Genomic DNA, 24402 nt, shown 5'->3' with positions numbered 1-24402 from the left:
TACATCTTTCTCGTTTTACAGCATTTTCTTACACTTCTGCCACTTTTGGCTTCAACGAGAATTCTCAGTAGCTGAGAGGTATGTGTGTGTGTGTTTAACAAACATCCAAAGGAATATAAAAATCTTGTTTGAAGAAAATACCCTTTCTTTTGGTCTCCATTTCTGTTCATGCCAACAGAAATCATGGCAACATGGACAAGTTTAAATTAAAAAACACCAAAAATTAATTCTCTGGGCATGGTGACATATGATAAAGTAGGAAGCTGATTTTGTTAACATTTACTGAGGACCTTGATAATTGAGGCGTTGTGCATTGTTTGGGGATCAAAAGGAAGAAAGTAAAACTGACAGTCCTTGCCCTCAGGGGGCTCACAGCCCCAACCGGACACATAACAAGGTCACTATCACCATCACGTAGCAGCTGGAATATGCCCAGGGCATTATGAGAGGCCGGAGAAGGGGCATCCAATGCAATCTGGGGTCATTGTAGTCAGGGAAGCCTCACTTTTGTAGAAAGGAGAACCCCTCATCCCTCTCCTGTGTCATCCTGGAAGGATTGTCCTGAAGAATCTCAGCTCCTCTTCCCATGGGTTCCCACCTCTACTGACCAATCTCGGGAGGTAATTAATTCATCTCTTCAGCACCAATGAGGTCCACCTCACTCCATCAGGACCAGGTAGGAGAGGGGAGAAATAGAAGAAGCTGAGGGGTGGTCAGGGCAGTGATCCAGGTGAGCTCTGTCAGAGATCAGACCTGGCCACACACAGGAACCCACACTTGGTGAAGTCACAGAAGATTCCACGATGCCCAGGCCCTGTTTTCCTACATCTTGGAGGCCCTGGTGCTCCTCCTATCTGATCTGCTCTTTCAGGAGTGTCTTGACCAGCTTTTGGAGGTGCACACCTCTGAGGCAGGGCCGTTTCTATTACTCATTGGTCACTTGGTCAACAGATACTTCTTGATTTCCAAGAATGTGCCAGGTGCTGCTCCAGGATCAGGCAAACAAATTAGACTCAGATCCTGCTCCCATGGAACTTATAGTTCAGCATGGAGACAGACATTTATCACATCATTGCACAAACCGTAAGAAGATGCATCTCTCCAAATGCTGGGAGAGAGAGGTCCCAATGACCTAATAGGGGAGTCAGGGGTGCTTCCTGGAGGAGGTGAAGCATGTGCAGACATCAACCAGGAAAGAGGGGAAGGAAGAGTCTGCTTGGTAGAAGAAACAGCATATGCAAAGGCCCCATGGTTGAAGGGAGTGTGGTGAATATTAGGGACTAAAACAAGGCCTTGGGAGCTGGAGTTGAGAAGGCAGGGGGGTCATGGAGGAAGGGAGAGGTGGGAGGGCCTGTGAGCCTACCCAGAGCAGCAGCCTCTTTGCCAGACCTATTAGAGAACTTTTCTCTGCGAAAGAAGCAAGGGGCCCACCTCACTTCCATCACCACTTACAACTCATCACGGCTGTCTCCTCTGGAAGATCAGGGCAACGGCCAGTGACTTCCCTGGGGCACGTGGCCACTAGTCGGCAGAGGCAGGACTCAACCTCGGGGCCTGGGGCCACTCCCTGCCTGCACCGCTGCCGAGCAGGGCTGCAGGTGCCCCCACCCCTCCCTGTTCTCTGAGCTAAGGGCTCATTAGTGTCAGAGGCTTGGCATGGGGACCGTGTCGTTTTCCTTCGCTCTCCCACAATTGATCCATCATGCTGGGACCAGACAGCCGCCCCTCCAAGTGTTTCTGATTCGCTTAATGGCCCCTGGGCTCTGCTGTGCTGCCCTCGGTGTCTGCCAGACTCACCGTGCTCTGGAAAGCCCTTTCAGAAGGTTCTTTTTGGTCTCCTTACCCAACCATTTTAAAAGTGCTATTTTTAAATAATAGTTTTGTGTTGTCCAATTCTTTGACAACTGTCATGTACTCCATGTTATTGAAATGTACTATTTCAAGTACATAACACACACACAGTATAAAACATAAAAGACACGAACGGGGATATGGTAAGTCTTTGTCCTGCTCCATCCTCCAGCCACGCAGCTCCCCTCCCCAGACACAACCACTGTTAACCAATGTCTTAACTGGTGTTCTAGCCTGTGTACCATGATTTCACTATTAGCCACCAAACCTATTTAGAACACTTTTCAACTTGAAAATGCCGGTTTGCTTTATTCACGGTTTGCTTTATTCTCAATTTCCTAGGAATATTCTAGCTTGAAAAATGCTCCTTTTCATTTAGTGCAAGGTTTCTCAACCTCGGCACGATTGCTGTTGGGGCCGGGTCAGTGTTTGCTGTGGGGCCATGCTGTGCATTGCAGGATGCTGAGCAACTTCCCTGACTCTACACACTGGATGGCCAGGTAACACTGCCCCCCTCCCCCCCCCGCCCAGTTGTGACAACCAAAAATATCCTCAGATGTTGCTAAATGTCCTGGGGAGGCGGGGAGGAGGGCAAAATCACCTCCAGATGAGAGCCACTGACTTATTGTGGTTACTTGGAATGTACTCTCCATCTCGTTAGAAAAAGGACCTGGGGACTTGCAAAGATTCAAAACTCCAAAAGGAGTAAAAATAAATGTTCAAGATCGACTCTAAGTTGAACATGGTTGAAGCTTGGGGAGGGGTATAGAAGAGTTCATTACAGTACACTCGTTCTTGTGCATGGTTGACATTTTTTATAAGAATGAAGATAAATGTTTACATTTTGTTTGAAATTTTTCATAGTAGAAAAGATAAGTGTCTATGTGGAGGAAGTGCGAGAGAGGAGGACAGCAGAGCCAGAAATGAGAAGACGCGCGTAGAGGGCCTGCGCTAAGATCACGTCCATTTTGCTAGCGGTGCATTTGATCTGAGATTCCCACAGTCAACCAGAGATATAATGTGATCTGTTAGGAGCATCAGTGTCTAGAGATAAAAAAATAAACCAGCTGCTCAGCACAAGCACGGCTCTTCCTAGCAAAGCGACCTGCAAGATACGTTACAGGGCAGTTGCCTTGACGCACAGAATCAGCGAGGGGCAGCTTTCTAGAAACGCTGAATCAGACTCCAGGGTGGGGCCGACAGTGTTTTCTTAACCAGTTTTCTTTAGAAGTGGGTCACTAGATAAGACGAATGTGCTATTTAGTAAAAGTAATTCAGTAAGGCATGAGAACAATGCACCCATGTGCAGATCTCCGAAGATCTAGATGAATCCAAGAATAAACTTCAGAGTCGCTAGAGGTTGGACGGCCTCAGAAATACTACTTCTCTCCGGACTTTTAGTAAGTCCTTGTTATAACCCCTGACTGTGCCCGTGCAGGGAAACCCATTTAGGCCGGCCCCGCCGGCTCTCGCTCTTGCAGCTGCAGCGAAGTCTTAAAGCCTCTTGGAAAAACTGACCATCCTCAGTGAGGTCTGGCATCTGAGAAGTGTTCAAGGTGTCCCCTCCCACCCCTCCTCCACTCAGCCTCCCAACAGGGCCTGCCACACATCTCCTGGGGACGTGCCAGCAGAAGCAAACTTGGTCCTTAAAACTCTGAAAGTTCAAGGCATGATCATTTTAGTTGGAAAAACTGCTCATTGCAACTATAACAACACTCCCATAAAGTGCCAACAGCAGCCCCAAGTTTCATAAATGCAACATCTTGTTGAGATATAGTTAAATATAGAGTGGAGGCAGATACAAACGTAGTTCAAAAAAAATACTTTGGCCTATTTTTTTTTAAATATTTCAGAAAGATTAAAAAAAAAAGAAGCTTGAATAATTGAATGATGCAAATCCTTGATGAGCTGGGCAACTTGAAGAGAAATGTAGGCACAAAGAGCCTGCCTGCTTAGGGAAATTACAGTCCTTTGCATACCGGTGACTTATTGAAGCTGACGTGGTTGATGGCTGTCTTTGATCTTCTGGAGGGATAAGGGTCCTTCTTGGCTCCAAACAACCTGCATCTCCCCCTGATACCAGGGAGCAATACCTAATTTCTGATGAAGAATCGTCTCTAACAAGAAGCCCCCAAAAGGCTCGGGGACCCAGAGACTGAAGGCTCTTTACCCAACCCAAGAATGGGTTCCTACATCTCCTTATGACCTCATTTCTAACCGTTCAACCTCAAAACTCCAAGGCTCTGTAAAACACTGCATTTGGATCTCTACTTGTTAAAACTCAATTCTTAAGCCTCCAAAATCTGAGTAACTCCCGTCACTCTAGTTTAAATGGAGAAAGTGCAAAAGGTGGTGGAGAACCAGAGAGAATCATAGCAGGCGAGGGGCCCTGCTCCATTCCTTTTTTTCTCTCCATAGGTTTAAGAAATACCTCAACCCCCTTGGGCCCTCTGCATTGGTTTGAGGCTGGAGAGTCGTTCACTTTTCAATTACCAAAAGCCATGCACTCTTTTTCGCTTGATGTCCACAAACACAATGACACTGGCCTGATATTTACAACCCCTCCAGCAAGCAAAATGCAATTGGCACACGCTGCAGTAGCAAGGATTAATAGTGGAGAGCATTGTGGTTTTGTTATTAAGTTACTTTCAGCAATTAGTAAATTTATTGTCCTAATTGTTTTCACATGGCTGCTCGATGCACATGTCTTACTTCACCGATGTCCTTACAGTCTTGGCCCTGTCATCATATTTCAGCGTGATCGCTGCCCGTCTCTCAAAACTGTCCAAACCGTCCAAACCCATCAAAAGCTGATTTGCAGTCAGGTCAGCAGGAAAGAGGAGTAAGAGTTCATTCCAAAGTCCAAGGCATCTTTGGATAAAACCTAGAGAAATTTCGTTTTGGCTCACGGGGCGTCTGAGAGCGTGCTGCGGGGGAGGGAAGAGCTGCCTGTGGTTAATGCACAGGAAAGTCCAAATTCTCCCCAGCCTCAAATTTGCTGCTCCTTCCTAATCCAGACTCCAGTTCCTCTTAATCCTCCTATGGAAGCAGTCAGGTGGCGGGGGCAGGGATGACATTCTGGGGACTGGGAGAATTTTGTTCCAGTCTCGAGGTCTGAGCAAGATTTCTAGGGTGCCCAGAATCCAGCCATACCTGCCCTGTGGATGGCGTCTGGGTGCCTGGGAGTCTTGGCTGGTTCCGCACTCAGAGGCTTGATTTCCCAGTACCCTTCTGCCCGGGAATGGTCATTACTCTTGGTGCTACCCTCCTTGCAAAGAGGGGTGATGGCAGCAGAGTGGGGCCCAGGGTGAGGAACTCACCAGGGCATGGTGTGATTCTGCCTGTCTCCCACTGGTTCCTGAAGGGCACCCACTATCTGCCCAGCTGGCAGGCAGCACCCCTGTAATGAAAACCTGGTTAGTGGGAGCCAGGAGTTGGTGTGACTCTTGTCTTCTCAAGTGTCACCCACCGGGTCCCCAAATTGAAACCCGGCCACTAGTATCGCAGCCAGAGCAGGTGCAGCCCAGCATAGCAGGTGGAATCAGTGACACAGGTGCTCTGGCTGCAGGCAGCCTGGGGGGCCCCTTGGATGACTCAGTTTCCTCACCTTGTAAATGGACCCTATAATCATGCTCACTTTAGGAATCAACTAGAAATTTCGACAAGAACAAGGAGAAATCCCAGGTAATGGGGTGGCCCTTGACTTTCCATAGTGCTTTTATGCAGATTAGGTTATTTTTGGCCTCATCACACATCTGGAAAGAACGGAGAAATATATATATTAACTATAGCACAGCGCTTCAGAGTGGGGCCCTGGAACCAGCTGCCTGGGTTCAAGTCCTGGCTTGATCACCCATTAGCTGTGGCCTTGGGACCCATCGCTTCAATTTCCTCCTTTGTAAAATGGGCACAATAAGATCCATGTCACTAGGTTGTTTTGACAATTACATAAAGCACTTATCATAGTGCTCGATAAGTGCCATCAGCAAATAGTAACATAGTTATTAAATTATAGCAAGAATCTGAGAATAGCTGGATGGAAAGGCACCTCTTGAGCATCTTGAGTAACTTCTCCATCCCTCTCCTCACCCTTGCCGGGTAACTGGGCTAATCACAAATCCCTCCACCCGCCACTTTGTTATTTCTCTATTGTCTGTCTCCCCCGACCCAAGTGGAGGCTCCATGAGAGCTTTGTTCTGTCCACTGCTGTATCCTCCCACCTCACACAGTGCATGGCACAAAGGCTTGATACATATCTGTTGGGAAAAAATGAATGAAAAAAGGCAGAATGCTCTCTCTGAGCATCTCTGGCTGGAAACTGGGGCTCCCTACACCTCAGAGGACAGCCCCGGCCCCAGCAGATGGGTCCCTCTGCCTTCCCTTGGGGTGGGGGGCTTGTTGCAGCCTGCTGGGGTTTTCACACCCCTGCTGCCAGCCAGGAGGGGCACATAGCCAGGTTGTGCTAATTAAGCCTCTGTTTTATGCGCACACGTTTGAACCTGACCCGGAGTATGCAAATGTGTTCCCAGCCAGAAGGTAATGCGTTCTGCTGGTGCTGGCACGGGTGTCGTTTCTGAAGAGAGCAGTGCTCCCCGGGGTAGCAGCAGCGGCAGCCACAGGACAGGCTCAGCTTCGGGAGAGACCGGAACCCGCAGCGGTAATTCCACTCCGCTGCTTCGATTTGTCAATTATTCATCCCACGCTGCGCAACGGGCGTAGCGCTCTGCGTGGCCACCTGCGGGCCACTGAGGCCCCAGACCGGCTCAAGGCGGCTTCCAAGGAGAGAAAGGGGCGCCGCTGTGCCTCGAAGAGCGGCCATGAGCTGGTGTGAAGCCGCCCACGAGGGGTGAGTTCACGGGTTGCAGGGCTTGGCCATCCCAGGGATGCTTCCAGCTCAGCCAGGGGCGCTTCTTTCTAGTCCCAGCCTCGGGGACATTTAGAATGGGCTCAGGCTAGCCCCAAGGAGCTGACAGTGCTCGGTTCCCCGGTAAGTAGGTTATGAGGTAAGAGAGGCCTCCCTGGCTGCCTGTCACAGTGGGGTGGGCTGATCAGGGGGCAGAAACTAAGGAGTTCTTGTGTCTTTATTTTCATCGTGATGTGAACAAGATCTGGAAACCATTGTGTGAGGCTGGTTCTCCCAAAGAAGTGGAGTCAGAATTTTCCAGGCAGGGGGAGGGAGCGTGTTGAGGTTTATTAAAATGTCTTAGAAAGTCTGCAACTAACTCTCAGATGGTTCACACACACACACACACACACACATCCACAGAGAGAGGAAGAGAGGATGGCAAAAGAGAGGTGCATCCTGAGACAAAAGAAACTGTAGTTCACAATTAGAAGTAAAACCAAAGAAAGAAAGACACAGACCTGTGCTCTTGACCCATGCCCTCTATGGTCCACTCTGCTGGGCGTTTGGGCCATCGTTTTTAGACTTCGTATAGAAGGCCTTCATATTTGCTGTAAAATTGTCACTGACTGATCTTTTTGCCATTTTGGTCATTTGCTCTTAGAGAAGCTATGTAGTGATAAAAATGCTTTCAAAGTAGAGAGTAAGGACAGTTTTATTTCTCCATGTAAGCCAGCATGCTTCCTGTTCTTAAACAATTAGCTCTATAAAACTCACATTTTCCTTTTTGCTTTGGCTGCTGGGAAGCTCAGAGCTGTGTTTTTCACTTGCATTGTAGCAGCTTCTTTTAGAAATAGGACTAGGATGTGATTACTTCCATCCTTTTGTTACTTGGTTCTTATAACATACACACATGCACACACATACTCCTTTTCACTAGTTTTCTTGTACCTGTGACTTTTATTGCAAGCTCTTTCAAGTCGTCTTTAAAAATAATATTGTCAAGGCAAAAGTGCAGAGCTTCATACATGGTGAACCCTCAACAAGTACCAGGTTGATTAACCGACCTACCGAAAGGAAGGAGGTATTTTTCAAAGATGCAAATCTCTGTCTGAACGCTTCACTTCAATCTTCTCTACACAAATCTGTCCACTTCTAGTCATCATCCTCCTGTCTACCTCTCTCCCTAATTGATGCCACTGTTTGCTTAAACCAGAAATCCAGAAGTCACTCTTGGTTTCCCTTCTTTTCTCAACCCTAACGTCCAACCCATTAGCAAAGCCTGTCAATTCCGTCCCCTTCTCTCCTGCTCCCTGGTCACTGTCTGACGGTGAGGAATATATGATTCCCTTGAACCACAGCAATAGCTTCCACTCCTGCCCGCTTGCAATCAACTTTCCACAGTGGGGGGTTTAAAACCTGAGTCGCATCATGTCCGTCCGCTGTATAAAATGATTCAGTGCCCTCCCATCCACTTAGAATAAAGGCAGACCTACTCATTGCCACCTACAAGGTCTGGCCCCATGACACCTCTGCAGGTGCATCTTGGGTCATTCTCCTCCCACCCAGCCTGGCCCACCTCATGCGGTTTCTGCACTGGGTGCTCTCCTCCCCCTGCTCTCATCCGCACTGGCTCCCTCCTTCCCTTCCTCTGGGACTTCACCTCAAGTCACTTCCTCAGAGACCCTCTCCTCAAACCCCCACCCACCCCCGTTCATGGCAGAAAGGGGCTGGATTTCAGAGGGCGGTGCTGTCCGATGTCCCCCATCAGAGGGAGAGATAAATGCCACCATTCAATGTGCCCCTTCGCTTCCTTTCCAGAACGCATCCATTTGTAATTAGATATATGTATATGTCTAAACACACACACACATATATTTGTTCTTTTGCTTATTTCATTACTTGTATCTCCCACTAGAGCTTGGACACCATGAATGCAAGAACCTTGTCTGATTTATTCATAAGTGTATGTTCTCATCTGGTATGGTGCCTGGCACATCGTAGGTGCTCAATAAATGAAGGAAGGAATAAGTGATTCAGAGCCCCTTCTCGGCATCCCTTGCATTGATATGAGTAGCCACAGAGACTCTCTAGCCAACGGTTTGGGGTGGGGTCCATGTAAAATGTCTGGCTCTGAATCCTCAGTTCGGAGCCCAGGTGGAAGAGGGTTTCCCTGGTCAGGCGTGAGTAAGAAGCTCTCTGCGTGGTGGGTGGAAGCTGGAGGAATGAAGCTTTCGAAGTGGGGCTGGTGGACAGGTGACAGGGGCTTTCCACTGCCTTTATTTCGGTCCCCACCTGGGTTGGGTAATCTCCACGGTTAGAGGAGGAGGTCCGTGACTGTCTTGGTCCTGGCTAGGTTGCATGTGTGTGATACCTCTGTCCACACAGACTGTGGAAATAAATAGGGTCTGATAGAGGTGCTTCACTTTGAACTGTAGCATCCCACGTGCCTTGATGGACCACCGGAGAGGCAGCCAAGTCTAGCCATCGCAAGTGAATACAGAGAGCCTGGAGGGAACGTGGCAGTTTTCTCTCTAGTGGACATTGGGCAGCACTGCCCTCCAAAATCCCGTCCCTTTCTGTCGTGCTGCTCCACGACCTGCCCGCCCCACACACTGTGACAGTAGTAAAATTGTGGTAGTTATCGCTTTCCCTTTTTCTTGCTAAGCTTTATGACTTGTTCCTTGAAACCCATTAATGTTTGCCCCAACCACTTAAGTTGTTTGGGGCACAGCTGGGGCTCCAGAAAATGGTGTGCCATCAGGTTTACTGTATCTTTGGTTGATCTATACTATAAGTGTTGGACTTTTGTAAACCTCCGCCCAACCTACTGTGGAAATTGTCAAACACACAGCAAAGATCAAAGAATAGTACAGTGAACAACCGGAGACTGTCAGCCTGGACCCAGCGATAGTTATATTTTACCCTGTTCATTCTCTCTCTGTATATATATAATATGTAGACTATATATCTATGTAGATACACATATATGTTTTGTTTTGTTCTGTCTTATCCATTTAAAAGTAGATTGCAAACAATCGTGACACAATAAATATTTCATTCTCCCAAGAACATTCTCCTATAGATCCACAATACCATTCCTACATCTATTGAATTAACTTCAATTTAACATCATCCACCAGCCAGTCCAGATTCAAATTTTCCCAATTGCATCAAAAATATCTTTTAAATCTGGGTTTTTTTTTTTCCTCCAACCAAGAACCAATCAAAGGTCCACATGTTGCTTGTTGTGTCTGTCTTTTAATCCAGAAGTCTCCCAGCCTTTTTTTGTTATGGCTCTGACTTGTGAACTGCCCGGTCCCGTCATCTTCTAGAAAGCCCTGTATCTGGATTTGTCCTGGCTGTGGATTTGCTTTTGGTTAAGCAAGGTTAGCAACCTGGTTTAATGTATGAACTGTGCTCTGCCAATAGTTAATTTCTTCAAGATATGGTGCTAGGCAGGTTTATTTATAAACTGTCTACTGCTGAAAAGAATTTAAAGCAGTTTACAATAAAATAGAAAGTCTGTTGAATAAAGAGAAAATGTTTTATAACATGTAGGAGGATGGGAGATGGGATGAAGGGGGAAATATGCCGTAAACATATATTAATGAGGTTTGTGTAACTAAACCTGAGATTTACCCCAGAGTTTTCTGGCTGCCAAAGCAAAAATCAAAATTAAAAAGTTAAAAAATCATCTTCGGGAAAGATGAGCTTTCCTTGCACTGGATATAAAACTAATTTCTCCCATGGATCCTTAGACAAACAGCATCAAACAAAATAATGAGCAGCTTCGTAAACAGTTTCAAAAATGATTCAGGAACATTCTTCACTGAGCTGCTTCTGTAATATAGAAGGTCACCAGCAAGGGCACAACATTAAAATATAACTCAGTGAAATCATTTTTTAAATGAGTCCAGTGTTGGGAGGTTGATTTCTGCATCTAACCTGATTTGAGGACAGAACTGGTGTCCCCTGAGGATGGGGACTCCTGGCCCCGACTCTGCTGTGTCTGCTGGCCTCCCCCGGACAGGTCCTCAGGAGCAGACAGGTCCCAGCTGAAGCTGGATGCTGGGACAGAAATAGAGCAAATGCAAGGCTGGCCCCCAGGGAGGAAGCTGAGAGAGGCTGAGCTGTGGGCTCCCCAAGGCAGACAGCCCCCCATCCGACAACCTGTCACAAAGGTGGCCACGAGTGAACTTGCAAGCTCTGCTGAGATTTTCTCATAAATATTTGCTCTCTTTGCTTAAGTGCAGAACCCAAGTTCAGAACACCACAGCCGTGCTGCCTTCCTCCCTCCCCTGGAAAACATTTCGAGAAGGTGTAAGAGTGAGAATGGGTTCCTGTTCTCCATGAGGGAGGACCTCAATCTGGCACCCTTCGTGCCAGCCTGCCTCTGCCTCCAGGCAGTGAGTTAGCTGCAGACGGTGCCCCTTGCAGCCTGCACAGTTTAGCATGTCCATTCAAACTTTGGAAAGTGTCTGCCAAAAGACAAAATGCATGCTCTTTCACATAATAATTTTTCAGTTATATATTATGTATGACATCATAGAAATTTTGGGCATAGAGAAAATTGATGATCCCACCACTCTTGAAAACCAGCTAAGTCAGTTGCTCAGAAAGGCTCTTGGAACAAGGGGTGGGAACTGCCCTTTCTGTCAGCGCACCTGTTTATTCCCTTCTGCAACAGAACTTGCGATTACACATGTATTTATATTTAGATGTATACATGTACAAACACGTGTCTATATTCGTATTCCTTTAGTCTTTACATTTTTTCATATTTATAATCATAATTTGTATATAATTTTTCACAGCACGTTTTCTCACTTCATTTTGTATCATATGCTTTGTTCCATTGCTGAGTAGTCTTTACAAAGTCATTTTTTAAAATAGGTGTAATTTTCCATTGAATGGATGTCCTGCAATTTAATTACCCACCGCCAGAGTTGTGGACAAGTCTGGTGTTGCACCTCTTCTTTTCATCCCACATAAATCGCACTCCTGGGGCTGTAATGATACAGTGAGATCACAGCTCCCTTTCCTGGCTTGCAGTGGCTCAGTTCCGCCATCATCGCGGGGGAAGGCGGTTGCTTTTTTCTTGCTGTGGCTGGGAAACACGCAGCCAGCTCCTCTAAAGTTGTGTCATGTTATTGAAATGTGAGTGTTGGGAGAGAGGTGAGGACACGGCCCTAGCAGGAATGAACCGAAGCTGGGTGGCATTGTGGAAGCGGGGCCCTGAGGCTGGCCCTGGCGGCTTGCTCCTGGTGGAGGACGTCGGGCAGATGTGGCCAGGCCTGCACTTGGCCGGGAAGGAGTCCGTGCGTCGTCGTGGTGGGATAATGCTGTGGTGATTCTGTCCCCCCAGCCTCTCTCGAATGCATTCGCCCTAAAGCACAGTGTGTGTTCATGTGGAAGTGACCTGAAGGTCTCTGGGTGTCAGCCGTGCTGGAGGCTGTGGTACGTGAGTCGTCCGGAAGCCGTCTGTTTTCATCATCCTGTCCTCGTCAGAGAGCTTTGAAGTTCATGGTCCTGCTCTGGCTCCCTCGGGGGCTGTCCTGTGCCTCTACCATAACTCTTTTCACAGTCGACCTTGGGGTGTATTCAGATGCCACCCCCTCAAATCCCCCGGGGACTCCAGGATTCCTAAACAGCAGGGATTATATCTTTAAAAGGATTAACTTCCATTAGTATAACGCCCATTAATATAATATAAAATTATTCATTTCTGTTAATAGAATGAAAAATTTTTAAAAAGAAACACTTCACCCAGTAAACTGAACTAGCACTGTTTTTCTGTGTTCAGTGCTGGCCCTGGGCTGCATGCAGGTCAGGTCTTAGCAATTTATTACCGTGGTATCGTTGCTGCCCTGTGTTCTGTCTGCTCTCTGTCTCTGGCTTCATCTGATCATCAGTATCTTCCCATGCTGGCACAATGTCTACATAACCATCCTTCTTATTTTTTTTTTTTTTTAAGATTTTATTTTTTTTCCCTTTTTCTCCCCAAAGCCCCCGGTACATAGTTGTATATTCTTCGTTGTGGGTCCTTCTAGTTGTGGCATGTGGGACACCGCCTCAGCGTGGTTTGATGAGCAGTGCCATGTCCACACCCAGGATTCGAACCAACGAAACACTGGGCTGCCTGCAGTGGAGTGCACGAACTTAACCACTGGGCCACGGGGCCGGCCCCCATAACCATCCTTTTTAAAGGCTCTGTGATAGCCCAGAGATGATGGGCCTAACCTAACTCTCTCCAGTGCTGGACACAGATGCTGAGTCCACGGCTGTAAGCTGTGAGCATCTTTAAACACAGGCCCAGTCTCAACAATCCAGTATCTAGGGGGTGAATGCCACTGAAGCTCCCTCCCGACCACATGGCAACAGAGCAGACCCCTCCCCGTGCTCAGTGTCCCTGTCCCTCTCTGGCCAGCTGGACTCTGGTGCCCCCAGTTCCTCCTTCCCACGCTTGCTGAGGGAAGGTGAAGCCAGATGTGCGGTCCCGCCTGAGCTGAGCTGTGCTCAATTACCCACCAGCCCCTCTGAATATGGTTTCTATACAGTTCGTTTCTACGTTCTGGAACTTCAGACCATGCTGAATTTACTTGTTTTATGGCTCGGACTTTCAGGAGCAGCATGATAGATGTTAAACGTGTGAGTCTCTCAGTGCTGGTAAAATAAACCTTAATCAAACTGGGGTGTCGTGACTCAAAGAGTTAGATAGCCCTTAATACATGATGTCAATCACCAATACAGATGTTGCAAGTTGAGTCATTTGGTAGCATAGTAACTTTATATGGTCAGAGAGCCAGCTGTGGACATTTAAGGGGGAAAACCCTTTTTATTTCCATACAAATATATTTCTGATCATAACTTAAATATTTTCTTTAGGCAAAATACTGATTTCTCTTTCTCACCATATTCTGTAGGGAAACTCTTGATATCATTTTGTTTTTCCACTCCACCAAACTAGCTTTCGAATTAGAGATCCTGCAAGACTTCGATTAGAATCTCACTTTTGAAATAAGTTTGAAGCACGTTTTTTAAGGCTAGTATTCTATCCTCGAGGATTAAAGTCCCACCCTCGCTTGTTGACAAGCAGTAGTGTTTCCTGAGGGCTCGGAAAATCCCTGGTACTAGGATGGGGACCTGAGGTTGGCTCATGTCAAGGTCACATGGTGTCTTCTGGGCACAACTCATTCACTTGACTCCCGACCCAGTTACTAGCATGTTACACTCAAGCATTGTCAGAATAGTGTCCCCTTTGCAGAGAAAATGGCGTTTATGGTTGGGCCATACTTAAAGACAACAATGACTTTTCCATGAATTATTGTACATATTTCTTCCTGTGTCCATAAACAGAAAGACCATGAGAAACCCACACGTCCTCATTTGTGAAGAACGGAATCAGACGAGGTGAACTCCAGGTTTTATGGATCAGTATTTCCATTTCTCCCAAATCCATTTGACTTTGAAATACCAAACCTAGATGCAGACAGACACAATGTAATATCCTTAAGTGCCACACGTTATAATGAAAAGTAAATATTATTGATTAAATTTTTAAAAATATATTCTAATTAGGTAGGTAGTACAGAATATATTCTCCTTAATTAAAAAAATAAACATTACAGAAAAGAACTAAAGTCCACTCTGACTCCCACCCCCATCCTAACACCCTCCTGCCCCTCCTGGAGACTATTATTGGTTTGGGGGTGTACCTAATAGAGACCTTTAAAAAAATGCATTTACAGACACATGCCACTATATATGTGTGTCTTATAGGTATATATACCTGAAAGATATATAGCATTGTTTTTTAAAAAAACGTAATTTGTTTCACATCTTGGTCTTTCAGTCAACCATGAGTCTTGTAGATCTTTCCTGTTTATAGAGGTAGCCCCCGTTTCTTTATCTGGCCTGTTTGAAGATTCTCTTCTGGTCTCCCGTCTCCCCTCCTCCAACCATCCTCCTTGACCCCACCAGGTGCATCTAAAGCATGACTTCCTCCTGCTGTTTGAAAGATTTCCCCTTTTCTGTCTGTTCATTCTTCAGAGCCCCATCAGCCATCATCCATGCGGGGGCTCTCTCCGCCCCCTACCTCTGTCAGATGTCATCCTTATCTCCCCTATCTCTGTAACCTACATTTGTATCTGTTATCGCTTGGATTTCGCTTATATTTTTATCACATGGACTTCCCTTAATTATCAATATAATTAACCTAACCCTCACCTAATAAAGGCTTTTTTCTCCGGCTGTCTCTTTTACCAGACTACCTCTGTGAAGACGTGGACCACATTTCTGTTGATCGATCCACCCTGCATGCATGCACAATGTGTGGCTCATAGCAGGTGCTCAGTTAAGGTTGGGTGGTCTGCCCGAGGTAGGGCACATGAGCTTCTCTGAGGAAACTTCTGCCTAAACGTGAGGGCAGAGGGAAGGCGGAGTTGCTGCAGACCAGCCTGTGGCCGGGATTGCTGTGCAGAGGGGACCGTCCCCTCACACACATCCGTTTGGGAGACTCGAGGCTACTTCTGCATTTGCAGGGCACAGTCTGTGGCTGAAACGGAATTTGCAAACCAGCTTCCCACAGTGCTTCTGTTCCTGTTAAAAATAAACCCAACTCCATCCATGAGGGTTTGTTTTCTTAAAATAAAGAAAATACTCCACATCCCTCCCAAACCTGCCTTTGAGCTAAAACCTGACGCAAAGACTTAATCTTTAACTGAAATGCAGGGTGAAGCATAAACGAATACTGGCAACGCTAACCTTTTGAATCGTCCTATGAAAACCCACGTCCCTGGGAATCGCACACTTGGGTATCTATTATGCTGGGTCCATGGAGGGGAACAGAGTTAGCAGGACTGCTCTGACATTAACATAATGTAAAAACTATACAGCAGTATTTTGTTCTGCATAAAACATTTCTTCAGCTATATTAATTTCATATGTCAGGTAATGCTAATTTTTTGGACTAAGAAGTATAAATAAGGAATAAGAAAAATATCATGGGAAAATTTCCATAGCTCATATTTCATATATCAAGGGATGCTAATTTTTTAGACTAACAAATAGAAATAAAGGATAAGGGAAAATATTACGGAAAAATGCCCGTAGTGGTTCATTCCTCGTAACTTCACACAAGTTATCCAGGAAGACCGTGACTCAAAGGGTGCATATATGGAATAAGGATTTGAATTTTTTGCTGCAGGGACGGTGGGCAGGAGATGAAGAAAGAAAGGAAGCCGTGTGTTCTCTCTGTTAGAAAGTGCCATTAGCTATAAGTACAGGTTGGGGAAAGTTTTTTTCGATTTGAGAAAATTCTTTGTATGAAAAGACACATCCTTTCAAACATGATTAATATGTCTTGCCTGTGGCTTTCTGCTCAAATTATTTGTAATTCTAGTGAGGAGGAAGCGTTTCTTTCTAGCCAAAACAGCCGTCTGGATGAATACAAATGAGTTTATAAAAGGCTTGAGTTCCTAATGGGGTAGACTCCGTGCAGGTCACCTTCATTTGAGTTCTGTTGCTGAACGCTGTTAGCCACAGCCTGGCTTCATTCTCCTTGGGCTTGGTGGATGGAGGGCCGAGGCAAGGTTGCTGCTCGCTCTGCAGCAGATTCTGCCTGTGGTAGACATGGGGAAGAGGAGGAGGGAGGAAGCTGTTTCCAGAACCTTCCACTGCTTCCAGAACCTTCTGCACCTTCCATAACCTTTTGATGCCTCCACATGCAGACTGTTTCACTGAGCAAAGTCGATTTGCTGGGCAACCTGGGGCCCAGGGTGAATCACTAGTCTCCAGGACAGGAACAGATGCTCCCTGCATGGAGGGACGGCGCTAGGGACCACAGTCTTCAGGATCGACTGATGGGGAAAGAAGCCCAGCCCAGCTCCATGGCTCTGCCCTCCAGTGAGGACCAGGCAGGAAGAGACCTGCAGCTCAGCGGAAAGAGCAGAAACTGGGAAGTGATCGAGTTGCCTTCTTTCTGAGAAGGGGAAGGTTGGGATATTCCAGAAAGAAGAATTGCCCAGCATTTGGCTTCCCCAGTGCACAGAAGTTAAAAGCTTGAAATCAGATTTGTGGGTTCAAATCCCTCTCAGGCTGTGACCTGGGCAGGTTGCTTTTCCTCTCCAGCCTCACCTGCCTTCACTGGAAAAGGTAATAATAACACCTGTCCCAGAGGACAACAGGGACAATTAGATGACTTAAGCGGGGAATACTCTTCCCACACTGCCTGGCACACGTTAAGGGTTAAGGAAATGTTAGTTTTAGGTATGCACACTTATTAATAAGGCTATCATTGTTACTTACTCATCTTTAACAATAATTAAAGGGAGTGACAGCTAAAGAAATTTACCTCCAAGGGCGAGACCAGAGAAGTTGAAAACCAAGAGTGATCTTAGAGTATTGGCAACATCGTGTCAAACACTGAAGAGTAAGAACTAATATTTTAAAAAGTAAAAGTTTTAAAATGACTTTGAACAAGAATTAAGTGAGTTCGAGTCAGTCCAGATGATGAAACTGGACTTTTCCCACTAATTTTTGCCACCTTAGCTCTGCGTCAGACTGGTGTCTAGAAAAGGGACATCCCGGTGATGTGGCCAAAACTAGGGTGTCTGAGGACCCCTTCTAAAACTTGAGCTTAATTTTTCCCAAGTAACAAAATAAAAATATGCAACAAGGCAAAAATGAAATTAGGAAGTTAAGTTTAGAGGTGCTTCTGAATGCCTGAACAGCGACAATTCCGTTTTCCTGCCAAACACGGTGAAGTGCTGTTTCTCCTATTTTCTCCCTTGGGAATTAAGAAATTATTGCACGAGAAGTCATTTATCTTTAGTGCAGGTACAACAAGGCTATAACCACATATTACCCAAAATGGGGAATTCACGTCACATTATTTTCTATCAGTGAGTAATAGACGGGAAATGGGAAATGTCACCACAAGGCTGGCTGGCCATCTGGTCAAAGCTGCTCCGTGCATACAGCAGCTGATCTGCATGGAAATATTAAAGCAACAAAGTCTGAATCTGTTTGGCTTCTCCAGGGAACCTTAGTTCATGCATGGAAGGAAGGCAATAAAGTCCAATTATTCTGGACAGGGCTGCACAAGGCATATGAAAATTATCTCATGGAGGGTAACTCTAAAGCTAAGTATTTTTTAAAACAGCCATCCGTCACTCCAAGTAACAAAATCAAACAAACTGATCAATCTCTGAGGAACTACCCATTAATCAAAAGATGGTGGTGAAATGTTGGCAATTTTTCATCATTCCACGTGTAATATTTTAAATCTGACATGCTGACAGGGTGGTCCGAATATATGAAATTATCAAGTCCTAAAGGAAGGATAAGGAAGCTGCTTAGTGCGGGACCATTTGTGCATTGTCTGTTTATTGTGGATCCCCAAGATTTCCAAGAAAGTGCTTGCTTTCTGCTTATTTGGGGCACACAGTACCTGTAGTTAAAAATGACAGTAATAAGAGGCTCTTACTGCGGAGCATGACTGAATCATTGGGGAAACCCAGCGCTTTTCCAGCACTCCCAGAGCCAAGCTTTGGACCGTGGAAGCCCCACGTCTCAGGAGGTCGGCGTATTGGCCCCACCTGTCTGTGCTCGCGAGCTGTCTCACACCGGGCAGAGTGGCTGACTGCAACAGTGGAGATGGATTGTGCTACTCAGTGGGTGATTGAAAGATTAGCTGTAGTTAAACTGGAGTGAAATTTGTCACAGGTGTTATTGCCTGGGCCAGCCTCGCAAGTGTAAAGTGCTGGTAGTTGGCTGGCAGGATTGAAAGTTTATTTGAATGAACACACTTTAAAAAAATAATAACCATGTTCTTCGTCTATTTTTATTTTCTCTACTTCAGTGAAAACACAAACATCCCAACAGGTCCTGCTGGATTTTCAGATCTCTAAGTCTTGCCCGGCACCACACTGTGCCAAGAGGAATGAGCGGTGGTAAAGAGGGAACTTAGATTGAGGAACTGGCATGCTGAGTTCCGGACCTGGTTCTAGATGCTGTATGGCATTGGTCGAGTCAGTGCATCTCTCGGGGGCTCAGCTTCATGGTCTATAAAATGAGAATGTCGAACACTAGATCAGGAGCCAGCAAACTATGACTCATAGGCTGGACCCGGCCCTCTGCCTGTTTTTATAAATAAAGTTTTATTGGAACACTGCCACACCATTCATTTCTGTATTGTCATGGCTGCTTTTGTGCTACCGGGGCAGAGTTGAGCAGTTGCAACAAACCTAAAATATTTACTGTCTGGCCCATTACAGGAAAAGTTTGTCAACCTCTGGACTGGATGAGCCCCATCCAGGTTCCTTCCAACTCTGAAACCTATGGTTCTAGGAAGAAGGAAAGAATATGAGACCTTTGGGTACCTGAGTGGAAGGGACAGCACTGAGGTGGAGAAAGGATCAAAAAGATGGGGACTGGATGGGCCAAAATAAGTGCTTTTTATTTATTTATTCACCTTTTCCCCTCATGGTGTTGCTTCCCCCTGCCCCAGGGGCCGTGCTTTGGGGGCCCACGATGGAAGTGTGATGGGCTGGGAGAGGGGCCCAGCTCATGTTTTAAAGACGCAATAACCCTTTAGCAGCACACGATTCCCAATAAGAAATTGATGATAGCCGTGGCTCGTTGGCGCCATTCTGACAGCCTGACTTTCCACAGGCAGGACAGTTGTGTAGCTGGTGGGTCAGATCTGGTCGGTGGTCTTCATTAGGCAGCACCTGATGCCGTGCAGAGGGCATCTGCTCTCGGTCTGCCTCACTCCGTGCAGCCCACATGTGGCTGCCAGACCCGTCCCTGCCCTTCCCAGCCCACCAGTTGTCCACTTGGGAAGTCGCCATTCGAAGCCTCTGCCGAGGTGCCGAAAGTCCCCCTCAGTCTGGCCTCCCTGAGCCCTCCAGCTCATGCCGGCTCCTCTGTCCTCATCTGCTCTCCCTGCCTTGACTTTTGGGCTCCCTCCTCCAGTTCTCCTCTCTGACCACTGTGCTGCTCCCGGGCCCTGGAACCTTCTCTGTCTCCCCACTGTTAGCTTCCACCTCTTCCTCCTTCTAGACTCAGCTCAGCGTTCACCTCCTCCATGAGGCCTGCTGGCCTCTCCTTCCTCGGAACTCCTCTAGCATATTTCAGCAGACAGACATCTGCTCATTCCGTGCACTTCAGTTCTGGCCCCGTGCCACACATCCACACGTCCTTGATCTCAGGGTCCCCGTCTCATATTCCTCTTGTGGTTGCAGGATTGGGCCTTGACTAGGGAGTCAGTGCTTAATCGATTATCGAGTGGTTTGGCCAGCCCTGCTGAGGGGGCCTTGGCACTATTCTCCACAGGAGGTGGAGACTGGCGTATTTCACAGAGCACCTGCGTGGGGTGGAGGGTCTGCTCAGCTGTATCAAGGTTCGCAGAGCAGCTTCCATGGGCAGCAGGAGCTGGAGAAGGCTCTCAAAGGGTCCTGAACTCCAAAGCCATCAGTCAAGGTGTCCTAGGAGCCGAGGGCGGGCAAAAGTGGAAGCACTGTGCATCTGTGTGCATCCCTGCATGCGCCAGAACGATCTGAGAAAAGATGCACGTCCCTGGACCCCCACTCACCCGAGTCCCAGGTCAGTCCCACTCCCACACTGTGTCACGCCTGGTGCAGAGGATGAGGCAGGACATCTCCACCCGGGTCCTGTTTCCCCTCCTAACAAATGCTTACCACTCCTGCTGGAACGTGACTAGGTGGCTGTGTCTGAATGTCATATTTGAATACCAAATGGCTGCATTCGCCCTCATGGGCCCAGGTCTGAGAGGGTCTGATATATAATCCTGGCTCTCACGTGGCACCCACACTGACCACTCCCCTCGTTTCTGGGCCTCTACCATGGTCATGTGGAACCTAGGCCGTCTGCCTTGCTCAAAGTGAGGAGAGCCTAGCTTCTCCCTGTGACTGACTCTCCCGATTTCCCCCATGTGGATTAAAATTCAAGGTAGACAAACACTGCCAGCAGCTTGCACTGTTGCAGGGCATGGATCTCCCTTGTTGTGCTCATAGAGGGCACCAGCCCTGGTACTGAGGTCACTCGTCTCCCCATTCTGCCATGTCGCTGCTCCACAGTCCTGGGCGCTGGAGGCAGGGCTCTCATTGCTCATGACAGTCACCAAGGCAGACATCTTCACTGTCTGTAGGGCACACACCAGAGGATTGAAACAGGATGGGAAAAAGCCATCTTGCAGTAAAACTTACACTCCTCTCCAACTTACCTTGAGCACAAAAGGCCAAAGCTTGGGAAAGAGAGAAATGTCGATACTTTCCTTCAAATCTGAAACAGTGGTTTGTAATTTATGTGTTAACTCCAGGGACAGAAGCATCTTCTTGCAGCGTACTTGGGTTACCCTCCCCCGCGCATCTGTATCCTGTTCTCTGGAAGGAACCATATATCACAGCATCCTCCAGAGGCCAGCACACGGAGTGTGTGCAAAGGAGGGCAGCGGGAAGGGGCAGGACCGAGCTTCCGTCTCCAGAGGGGCTGGGGTGGGGGCGGGGATGCTGGGCTCTGTTCCTCCCGCCTTTGCCGGGCTAGGAGCAGGCATCTTTGAAACCCCCCGCCCATCCTGGGGAGCTTCCCGTGCCTCCTCAAGTTAATAAGTGAGGACAAGGAAAGACGTGTGCCAAGTCAGGATACACGATTTGGGTCTGAGTTATTCCCCTGGGGTTCTGATTCATTTTATTTCAAGAAAGGCTCCGAGCCCACCAGGGTAATGACATGTATTCTTAGATAAAGTAAAGTGGGGTCTGGAGTTGGAGAAAGAGAGGCCAGATGAGCTGAGTGTCGGGTGTGGCTGCCTTGATTATACTGGACATGAAAAGAAGATGAATTTTATAATAAACGTAGGTGCCAGCGAGCCTGCTATTATCTCAGTTTGGAAATCAGTTCAATCCACAAAGAGGAGTGCAAAGATTTTGCTTGGAGGTGCAAATCTATTTTTAAAGTTAAGGCATTGGGCCGGCCTGGTGGCACAGCGGTTAAGTTTGCACGTTCCGCTTCAGTGGCCCGAGGTTTGCCGGTTCGCATCCTGGGTGTGGACCTACGAACCACTTGGCAAGCCATGCTGTGGTAGGCATCCCACATATAAAGTAGAGGAAGATGGGCAAAGATGTTAGCTCAGGGCTAATCTTCCTCAAAAAACAAAAAAAAAATAAAGTTAAGTCATGAATAAACGTCATATAATAACTTGATAAGGATTTTTTTATCTGACATTTTGCCATTGAGAGAAAATTCTAAAGCCCGAGGGTGTCATACCGGCCTCTGGCCTTCATGTCTGAAATACTAAAGATTCTCCAACATGATTTTTAGTTAGGAAATCACAATGCTGACATTTCTCTTGAGAAGTAAGGGGCAAGGAACCAGGATGATAAATGCATTCCTGAATCCTTATGCTGCTGCTCCCCCATCAGCCGGCCTTGGGGCCCCCAGCCCAGCACGAGCTCTGCATCAGGGACCCAGGTGCCCCCTCCAGTCTGCATTCTGGTCCCCCACCCCCAGCAGTGACCACCAGCTTTGGGCCTCACTCTGTGGCTCCCAAGACATCTGCCCACACAGATGCACCTCTGATGCGTGGAATATGACTTCCTTGGCCAAAAAAATTCCAAGCCATCCACAGGACTCAATTTCAGGATTTTCTTGGAATGTTGAGAAAATCTGTGTCTTTGCCATGGGAACATTCAGAAGTAGAGGTTTGTGTGGCTCTAGTTACAAGGCGGTCTGTCTGAAGCTATATGACTGTCTGACTGGCTATTCGGCAGCCCACCTCACTCTCCTCTCCTGAGCATCAGTAACCCGGGAAAGAATGGAAACTACCTTTAGAAAATCCTCCCATCTACTTCCTATCCTTTTTCTCTTTCTCCATCTCCATTCTTCCCAAGAGGATCCCAGAAGGGACCATGTGATGCCTCATGCTTCTCCCGGAGCAATCCGCTGGCCACTTCCGCGTGGTAGCTCAGATGCTGCCAGGAGCCCGCTGGATGCCCTGGTGGTTTAAGAAGGAGCTGAGCTTTACAAAACAGCCTCCACTTTCAGACGCTTTTGGACATAGCCAAGTTTTTAAATCTTTGATACTCAGTGCCTATCGGAAAAAAAAGGAGGGGTTTTTTTTTTCTTCCTTTCTGAAATGACAGCTTTTTGAAAAAGTCTGGCCTGCCCCCAAGCCACTGCCATTTCGGGCTGTCTGCTCTGCACAGCTCACAAATTGAAGCAAGCACCCTCACTGCAGCCTGAGCTATGACAGCATCCCGCGAGAGTCACTGCAGAGCAAGGAGCCGGCTCCACGGGGTGGTGGGAGGAGGGCAGTGTTTTAAGAGACATGCTGGCTCACTCCTGCCAAACATCTAATAAAGATGGATGGCTTGTTTTCTCTTCTCCACCCAGGTGCCATGGGAGGGCCTCTGTGATGGCTGCCGTGTGCACATGAATGCACGCAGGGCAGGGCTGGACAGGCTTGGAAAGAGATGTTTTACTTGGGGTCACTGTGGCTTCTGGTGGATTGTTTAGAAGTATAGAGTCTGCATCTTTTGTGGGTTGAACTGTGTCTCCCCAAAAGAGGTGTTCAAGTCTTAACCTCGGATACTTGTGAATGTGACCTTATCTGGAAATAGGGTCTTCGCAGATGTAATCACGTTAAGATGAGGTCGTACTGGAGTAGGGTGCACCCTGATCCATTGACGGGGGTCCTTATAAGAACAGGAAAATTTCTGATGCACAGTCACAGAGGGGGCAGAGGGCCATGTGAAGACAGAGGCAGATAATGGAGGGATGTATCTACAAGTCAAGGAGTGTCAAGGATTATGGACAACCCCGTGGAGCCTTCAGTGGGAGCGTGGCCCTGTGACACCTCGATTTCTGACTTCCAGCCGTCAGAACCATGAGCCAATAAACTTCTATTGTTCTAACTTGAGTTGTTTACCACCCAGTTTGCGGTAATTTGTTACAGCAGCCCTTGGAAACTAGAATACCAACTCTGATGTCTGTGGCTCTTGCCTCTGAACCACATGTCCTCACACAACACTGTGAGATCTCATACAAGTACCGAACTGAGTGGCTGGAAGTAAGGGAAACGCTGCGCTGGCCCATGGCATCACGCTCAGCAGGCTCCCTTCCCTGGCGGTAAGAAAGCAGACTTCACTGGACAAAAGGCTTTTGTTGCAGTAAAGCATGAGGTGGGAAAATGAGAATGGAGGTAATGGGCAATTTCCACATTTTACTTTCCGTGCTACCGAATGGTTTACACCTTTACGACGAGAACATAATAATGCAGTTACTTTGCGTGATTGAAAAGTAATGGAAGAAAGATTCTTTAAAAAAAAAATAGCTACATCCAGGCAAAAATGGGGTGTGTAACCAATGTGGGCAAGATCTTCTTTTTCAGCAGCTGAATTGGGTGAGGTCCTCAGGGTGGAAGGGTGACGGAGCTGAGAGATGAGAATCTGCACCGAAGGCTTTTCTCTAACTGGATTTGGGTGGGAAAGCAGAGAAGCTTGTGGCTTTTACTGATACTGATTGGGAGAGAAATAGCCCAGAAGGGAAAAGGAGAAGAAAAATAAAAATACATTTTGCCAGTGCCAAGGCTGTGTTGGTGGAGTTATGGTCTCCCCCTCCAGGAAGCACACCCACAGGCCTGATTTGCAGCTCTGTGTTGCGACTTCTCAGTGCCGGCCTGCTGTCCA

General features: G+C 47.3%; 1 protein-coding gene across 2 annotated transcripts in view; it reads left to right on the top strand.

The window, feature by feature from the left end:
- Positions 1–6231: 6231 nt before the first annotated feature.
- CLDN14 (claudin 14) overlaps positions 6232–24402 on the top strand; it is a 62203-nt gene continuing 44032 nt past the window's right edge. Inside the window, exon 1 of one of the 2 annotated variants that reach the window (XM_070597623.1) lies at positions 6232–6697. The gene's annotated coding sequence lies outside the window, so the exon portion shown is untranslated. The remainder of the gene's footprint in view (positions 6698–24402) is intronic. The other variant, XM_070597624.1, reaches the window with a different exon arrangement.

The sequence above is a fragment of the Equus przewalskii genome, chromosome 27 (genome assembly GCF_037783145.1).
Source record: "Equus przewalskii isolate Varuska chromosome 27, EquPr2, whole genome shotgun sequence".
Lineage (NCBI taxonomy): Eukaryota > Metazoa > Chordata > Mammalia > Perissodactyla > Equidae > Equus > Equus przewalskii.
The sequence above is the reverse complement of the archived record's forward strand: the minus strand, read 5'-3'. Positions and strand labels throughout refer to the sequence as shown.